This window comes from Nicotiana attenuata, chromosome 12 (genome assembly GCF_001879085.1).
Source record: "Nicotiana attenuata strain UT chromosome 12, NIATTr2, whole genome shotgun sequence".
Lineage (NCBI taxonomy): Eukaryota > Viridiplantae > Streptophyta > Magnoliopsida > Solanales > Solanaceae > Nicotiana > Nicotiana attenuata.
Window position 1 is genome coordinate 20,482,068 of NC_032000.1, and position 9,003 is coordinate 20,491,070.

Consider the following 9,003-nt stretch of genomic DNA (forward strand, 5'->3'; position numbering starts at 1 on the left):
AAAAAAACAACAAAAAGAAGGAAAGAAGAAAAAAAGAAAAGAAAAGAAAAATCACAGCAAACAAAGTAATTCCTATAACATGAACTACGTTCGACCTGATTCCTTTTAAGGATACGTAGGCAGCCTCACGGTTCGGTCCCATCAAAGTAAAAATCCAAAAGTCCCCAAGAAAAGAAACTGGGGCAGAAGTTGTGGTTGTTGTAAGAAATCTGATTCCGAAAGTTGTAATCTTGAACCCATTTGAGTTGTTTTGAGCCTTTTTGATACCCTTTTCTTTCTAACCCTAGCCAAAAGCCCACATTACGGTCCAAAGAAAGACCTTCCGATCAGTCTTCGAGAGATGCCAAGGCGAGCAAGTAGAGGTGAATCATATCAGGGGCAACACTCTGGTCCAAACAAGGAAAATGAAAAAATGAGAGAGTCTTATTGGTGAAAACCCTCACGGGCACCGCAAGGCGATGAAAGCTGAGAGAAATCAAAAATGAGAGAGTCTTATTGGTGAAAACCTTCACGGGCACCATAAGGCGACGGTGAGTTGAGAGAAAGACCAAAATGAGAGAGGCTTGATGGTGAAAACCCTTCGGGCACTACAAGTCGAATAAGGATTGTGAATCAGATTGGATAAGCGGAGCATTGAAGCCCAGTTTCACGGCAAAAAGGTACAACAAGAGCTGAACATCAGATTTGCTTAACGGAATAGGCCGCAGGTGCATGTCATGGTCATTAGAGTTGGTATCCACATCCGATAGGTTTCTACTTTGTAGTTTTCTTGTTAGTAATCATCTCTTTCCATTGTCCTCTACTTTGTTCCTTTTGTCTAGTTTACTTCCTCTTCCTGAGTCTGTTTGGTCAAAACAAGTGAGAAATGACTTCAAAATTTGCCACCAGCTTTTCAATTGCGCAAAACGGGATCTGGTTAGCACATCAAAGCGTCATAAGTCCGGAAAGAACAACAAGCGCACTGAGCTAGTAACAATCAACATGCTTTGGGATTCGTGTGAAATACAAAGGCTTGGTATATATCAATTCATGGACAATGCAACAAAACGAGGGCTAGGGGGAACGGATCAAAGGTATTTTGTGTGATAAGATTGATAAAAAGGGTGGTAAACCAGTGACAAGCAAGATCTTCCAAGAAGAAATCAAAGTTATCATGGCTAGCGATGGAGCAATAGACCTCAAGGCCAGGGCCAGTGGTTTAAGTCAAGAAGGAACAACATATGCACCGATTGGGTGGCATTTGACGTGCTTTGAGATTCATGTGAAACACAAAGGTTTGGTAAATGTTGGTTTATGAGCAATGCAACAGATAGTGGACATTGGGTTTGAACGGAGAAGAGGTATTTTCTGTGATAAGATTGACAAAGAAAGTGGTTAACTAATGACAAACAAGATCTTCCAAGCAGAAATCAAAGTTATCATGGCAAGTGATGGAGCAATAGACCTCAAGGCCAAGGCCAGTGGTTTGAGTCAAGAAAGAACAGCATACACACTGAGGGGGTGGCAATTGACGTGCTTTGGGGTTCATGTGAGATACAAAGGTTGGTAAATGTCAATTCATGAGCAATGCAACAGATAGAGGGTATTGGGTCTGAACAGAGAAGAGGTATTTTCTGTGTTAAGGGTAACAAAGAAAGTGGTTAGTCAATAAACAAGCAAGGTCTTCGAGTGGGAATCAGTTATCATGGCAAGTGAAGGAACAATAGACCTCAAGGCCAGAGCCAATGGTTTAAGTCAAGAAAGATCAACATGCACAATGAGTGGGTGGCAATTGTCGTACTTTGAGACTCCTGTGAAACACAAGGGCTTGGTAAATGTCAGGTCATGAGCAATGCAACAGTAGGGGGTATTGGGTCTGAACGGAGAAGAGGTATTCTCTGTGATAAGGATGACAGAGAAAGTGGTTAGTCAATAAACTAGCAAGGTCTTCGAGTGGAAATCAAAGCGATCATGGGAAGTGAAGGATAAATCGCCCTCAAAGTCAAGGCCACAAACCAACCACCATATTTTTAAACTGACAAAATTTTTCTTTGATTGAAACAGGGGCAGAAAATTTTGTTTGTTTCGGAGAAACCCTCCGTAAGGGAAGAGCAAGCACCAGACAGGTTTGACTGTAAATTTTCAGGACCCTCCTGGAAAATGGGACTTAGTTTAAAATTCAAAACAATCATGAGTAGCAAAACCTAGCATATATGTACTCCCAAAGGAATATAAGTTGGTTTCAAGGTTTTCAGTCTTAAGATAGGATTCAATTAGGAGTTGTCAGGACCCTCTTGAATAATGGGACCTAGCTTTAAGATTTCCATTAGATAACAAGATGTAGCGTAAGTTCTGTTGTAGGATAGTATAATTCAGCCGTAAAATTGTCACTCTTAAGATAAGACTTCATTTTGATTTTCAGGACCCTCCTGGAAAATGGGACCTAGTTTAAAAATCGAAACAATCATAAGTAGCAAAATCTAGCATAAATGTACCCCAAGGAATATAAGTTGGTTTCAAAGTTTGCATGTTTGAGATAGGATTCAATTAGGAGTTTTCAGGACCCTCCTGGATAATGGGAACTAGCATTAAGATTTCCATTAGATAACAAGATTTAGCGTAAGTCCTGTTGTAGGGTAATGTAATTCAACCGTAAAATTGTCACTCTTAAGATAAGACTTGATTTTTAGGACCCTCCTGGATAATGGGATGTAGTTTTAAGACCTTCTTAGATAACAAGATTTAGCGGAAGTCATACCTTTAGAAAACATAATTCAGCTTTTAAAACTGTCATTTAACTAGGAGTTCTCAGGACCCTCCTGGATAATGGGATCTAGCTTTCAAATTCTTAGTTATATTTGGTAACATGATTCATTTTAACACTCACAGATGTGCCCAGCTATCAAACTGGGGCAGAAAATTTTCTTTGTTTCGTCTTTTTCTGTTGAAATCAGGCGCCCACCTGGAGAACAAGGGAATAAAGTTCAAGTTTTTGGTAATCAGGCGCCCACCTGGAGAACAAGGGAATAAAAATTCAAGTTTTTTGGTAATCAGGCGCCCACCTGGAGAACAAGGGAATACAGTTCAAGTCTTTTGGTAATCAGGCGCCCACCTGGAGAACAATGGGATACAGTTCAAGTTTTGGCAATCAGGCGCCCACCTGGAGAACAAGGGAATACAGTTCAAGTTTTTGGCTATCTGGCGCCCACCTGGAGAACAAGGGAATACAGTTCAAGTTTCTGGAAATCACGTGCCCACCTGGAGAACAAGGGAATACAGTTCAAGTTTTGGCAATCAGGCGCCCACCAGGAGAACAAGGGAATACAGTTAAAGTTTTGGCAATCAGGCGCCCACCTGGAGAACAAGGGAATACAGTTCAAGTTTTGGCAATCAGGCGCCCACCTGGAGAACAAGGGAATACAGTTCAAGTTTTGGCAATCAGGCGCCCACCTGAGAACAAGGGAATACAGTTCAAGTTTTGGCAATCAGGCGCCCACCTGGAGAACAAGGGAATACAGTTCAAGTTTTGAATCAGGCGCCCACCTTGAAAGGGAATACAGTTCAAGTTTTTGGCAATCGGGCGCCCACCTGGAGAACAAGGGAATACAGTTCAGGTTATGGCAATCAGGCGCCCACCTGGAGAACAAGGGAATACAGTTCAAGTGTTGGCAATAAGGCGCCCGCCTGGAGAATAAGGGAATAGAGTTCAAGTTTTGGCAATCAGGCACCTGCCTGGAGAATAAGGGAATAGAGTTCAAGTTTTGGCAATCAGGCGCCCGCCTGGAGAACAAGGGAATACAGTTCAAGTTTTGGCAATCAGGCGCTCGCCTGGAGAACAAGGGAATACAGTTCAAGTTTTGGCAATCAGGCGCCCACCTGGAGATTAAGGGAATATAATTCAAGTTTTGGCAATCAGGCGCCCACCTGGAGAACAAGGGAGTACAGTTCAAGTTTTGGCAATCAGGCGCCCACCTGGAGAACAAGGGAATACAGTTCAAGTTTTGGCAATCAGGCGCCCACCTGGAGAACAAGGGAATACAGTTCAAGTTTCAAGTCAGTAGCTGGCACCCACTTGGAGAACAAGGGAAGTCATTTTAGAATTCAATTCAAGTTAGAAGTAGCAGAAGTTCGCGGCAAGAATGCGAGTCAACGGTCCGAGATGATCAACAGAAGTTAGTCATAATCCAGAATAAAAAAGAAAGGAAAAAAGAAGGAAAGAAAGAAGTGAATCCAAAATGCAGAAGTAGAGAAAGATGTGAACTGCTCAAGACATGGCTGAATTCATGAGCATTGCATGTCCGGTCTTGATCCGAAGAAGAATGAACTAGCACCTGCAGCTAGCAAGCGTCAAGGTTCAAATCTGAAGTCTGCATGAAGAGCCATTCAAGACTCAAGATCAAGCTTCAAAAGACTTATAGATAGGAATCTTGTAACTCATAGTTGACTGGCTTAGTTAGTCTTTTTCATTTTTGATTTTGATGTAATAACAGGACCGCGGACTGGAACCTCGACGGAACGGAACCTCAATCAGCTCTCCACCTCGGTATACTCCATCATTGCTCCTACTTCAGAACTACACATGGCCTGATTCCTTTATAGCCAAGGATATGTAGGCAGCTCAGATACCAGAGCTCGGTCACATTCTCCTTTCTCTTAGTTTTTTGGCTCTCTAAATAAGGGTCGGATCAAAAAACTTGTCTCGTAGTTCTTTGTCTGAAAACTCTTCGCGTTTCCAGCTAAAGTGGGGCAGTTGTAGACATGTGATTTTGACCCTCCCGTAATTTCAACTAGTTTTGACTCTTTTAATTTTATCACTTATAAATGCTTTATACTATTTTAAATAAGGAAAACCTAGGCCCTTAGTTAATGAAATATAGATATTTGAGAAGCCCAATTTTGAACTAATTCAAGAGAATTGGTTTTTCTTCTGATTTGAGGACGACCAACAAAACCTAGGGACCTTCTTCTTCAACCTTGAGAGAACACAAACCCTAGGGACCTAGACAGTCACAGAACACAACCTTCCCCCCCATCGACGCCGGTCATATTCTTCGTCCTCAAGAACACAACCAGCCGCCCACTCCACCAGCTGCTCGAACAACAACAGCGAACTCCTCCACACAACACCCCTTCTTCTTCAACCTAACATCTTTAACACACAAGACCGAAGCACCTGCTCCACCAAACGACCTCATCCCCTGAACCTCCAAGTCAGCCACCCTAAGACCCCTTCCTCTCTAGAAACCGGACAGCGGTGCAGATACTGTGGAGGAGGAAAACGCACGAAAAAGAGCTTCTTAAAAATGGAGATTAGTTGAGGTTTGAAGGTGAGTCGAGGTGTCGCTCAAGGTGGGGTCGCGGTTCCTGTTGAATCTCGATTTTCAGCAGTTGTTTTTCATTTCAAGCTTGTCGTCAAATCCCGTTTTCTGTTTGTATTCTCTTATCCTGTTTGGAAAGGTTTCATTTCAGGTACTCCTCTGTCCTCTTCATTTTTATTCACTGTTAAGGTGTTTTTAGCGTGAGTAATTGAAAAGCTGAAACGTTCGGATTTCAGTTTAGTCTCCCGGCTGAATCGATTCATCTCAGGCTTCTTATATGTTTTACAAAGCAGTTTGCCGATATTAATCCTGTTCTAATGGAACTTGTAATCCTCTCTGACTGGTCTACAGCAAGTTCTTGCAACGTATGCAAAAAACAACAGATGGGAATTGAGAGGCATAGATTCTGCTGTATATATTAATGTCAGCAGTGTTCTGTATTTGACGTGAAGAATCCATTAGCTTAACTAACAGGATTTCTGTTATTTTCTTTAGGCGCATTAATTAAATAAATTATCATAGCTACGGGTATGGTTCCCGTGACGTAGTTGTGCTTCGCTAATTTCTAAAATCCGGGGTACATTTATGTGATCCGGCCATAAATAAAATAAATATGTTGTAGATCGTGGGTACGGTTCTCGTGACATGATTCGCAACGTGTAATCAAATAATTAGATGTATGATAATTGGATTATTAAAAGCGATTTTAAAGGGATAAAAATGCACATAGGTTTCAAAAGATGTTTTAAAATCAAATAAATAGGCCAATAATAATAGTTGAGCGACCGTGCTAAAATCACGGAACCCGAGAATGCCTAACACCTTCTCCCGGATTAACAGAATTCCTTACCCGGATTTCTGTGTTCGCGGACTGTAAAACAGAGTCAATCTTTGCTCGATTCGGGATTTGAACCGGTGACTTGGAACACCATAAATTATCGCAAGTGGCGACTCTGAATTTTAAATAAATTAATCCCATTTCGATTGTCGCTTTAATTGGAAAAACTCCCCAATACCCCTTCCGGGGGTAGCAAGAAAATAAAAATTAAAAAGATGGAAGAAAGAAAACGATAGTAAATAGTAATATTATTAATAAGAGAAAACTAAAAGAAAAAAACATCACTAGTATTAATTGCTACAGTAGTAACCAAAAAAAAAAAAAAAGAGAAGATAACAACAAAATAATTATAATAATAGTAAGTTCTCAAATTAGTAACAACACAATTAATCTAAAGTAGATGTTGTCAATCCCCGGCAACGGTGCCAAAAATTTGATGAGTGTCTTGCGTATATATGATTTAAACTCGTACTCTGTCAAATAGTCGTATAAAAAGATGTCGAACCCATAGAGATTGGTTTATCTATTCTACAAACGTTTCTTGTACTAATTACTATTTGAGAAAATCACAAAGAGTTCAGTTGTGAATTAATTAACTAAAATTGCATGAATGGAGCAATAAAAAATATTTTATTTTTCACAAATATAATAAAAAGGTGTTGGGATCCTAACTTCACTTAATATTTTTATTATATAGTAGATACATTTATCCTTCAACTTTTATTTCTCATAAATGTATAAATGCCTCTCACGATCACATTTATATATTATTACTATAGTTGAACAATTTAATGCACTTCTCTCGGTTATACAAATTAATCGTTAAAATAGTAATTTTAAAGAACCAGAAATATATACTTGAATTAAAACATGCTCTTTTTTAGTAAGTTCCTTTCGGTTACCCTACTTGTTATAACTTATTACTAAAATATTCGCCTCTTTCGATTACAAATAAGTGTAGAATCAATTTTAACATATAAGGGCTAGATGTCACTAAAAACAAGTTAACATCTATCAATATCAAAATTAACTATTACTTCTTCTGCCTCTTTCGATTACAGAATTAGTATGAAGTTAATATGTAGTACGAAATAGATAGATGTTAACAATCTACTATTATATAAAAATATTAAGATCCGTCATTCTTCCAACACAAAAAAATTACTCCATATTGGAGTTAGTACCGACAGCGAAAATATTCTTGCCCACTAAATAAGAAAATAGAAAGAAATATTCAAGAGAATAATTCTCCCTAGTTAATTAAAAACAGGAACCAGAGTAATTTCCAACATTACAGTTTATTCGGAACTAGAAAGAAACTAGTGTAATGGCTAAAAGAAGAAAGGAAAAGAAGAAGCTCTCAAAGAATGTTTTATGCCAAGCTCTTTTGTTCCTATAATTAGCTCAAATGAGCTCTATTTATAGACTTCCCAAAAAGTGATAGATCTTAATGTAGCAAGTTGCAAGTTACAACTTGCAATTACTTTAGTTTGAAAACGGTTTTCACAGTTGTCTTCATTCAAGTTGGAAACTTGCAAAAGCTTACTGTAAACTTGTGCTTCCGAAACTTCTTCTATCAATTTGGCAAGTAGCAAGCCAAAGATTCATGTCTACTTCTTTTCCCTTTTTTTAAAACACCACAAACTTGTAAACTTTGCTCTTTGCGTCCAGATTTCGAAAAGGTCAATCATTTTCCTTTGTGAAAATCTGTGAAAAATAATTTTCTTTTCCCTGTGTGCGCAGTCCGGGCGTGTAGCCGGAAGTCTATATGTGAAAATTTGTGAAAAATGATAAAATTTGGCTTTAAAATGAATTAAGTTGACTTCAGTCAACATTTTGGGTAAACGAACCCGGACCCGTGATTTGACGGTCCCCGAGGGTCCGTAGGAAAATATGGGACTTGGGCGTATGCTCGGAATCGAATTTCGAGGTTCCCAAGCCGGAGAAATGAATTTTTGAAAGAAATTGTTTTCTGAAAAATATAAAAGTTTTTGAAAGTGAAATGTTATGTGAAACCTGTGGTATCGGGCCCGTATTATGGTTCCGGAACCCGGTACAGGTTCAATATGATATATATGTATTGTCGGTAAAATTTGGTAAGAAACGGACTTGAAACGACGTGAATCGGATAGTTATTGAGAACATTAGAAATTTGAAGTCTTGAGAAAGTTTCATGATTTTGATGCTAAATTCATAGTTGTTGATGTTATTTGAGTGATTTGAATGCACGAGCGAGTCGGAATGATATTTTTAGGGTGGTGTGCATGTTTGGTTTGGAGCCCCGAGGGCTCGGGTGAGTTTTGGATAGGCCCGGGGCTGATTTTTTGACTTATTGGGAAAGGCTTTAGAAAACTTATTTCCATGCATTGGAAATTGTTTATTTAGCATTCATTGATGTAATTAAGTAACTTGTGACTAGATACGAGCGATTTGGTGGTGGAATCACGAGGTAAAGCTATAGTTGAGGCTTGAACTGTGTTCATGGCATCGAGGTAAGTGTTTAGTCTAACCTTAGCTTGAGCGAATAGGAGTTTGGTCTATATGCTACATGTTATGTGTTGAGTACGACGTATAGGTGTGGTGACGAGTATCTATACGTCGGTGTCGAGCATGGCCGTGAGTCTTAAATTGAAATTTATTGTGTTATTGAGAACTACTACGAATGTCTAAGTTGTTGACTCTCTGTGTTCAAGTTTGGCAATCAGGCGCCCACCTGGAGAACAAGGGAGTACAATTCAAGTTTTGGCAATCAGGCGCCCACCTGGAGAACAAGGGAATACTATTCAAGTTTAGTAATCAGGCGCCCACCTGGAGAACAAGGGAATACAACTCAAGTCTTGGCAATCAGGCACCCACCTGGAGAACAAG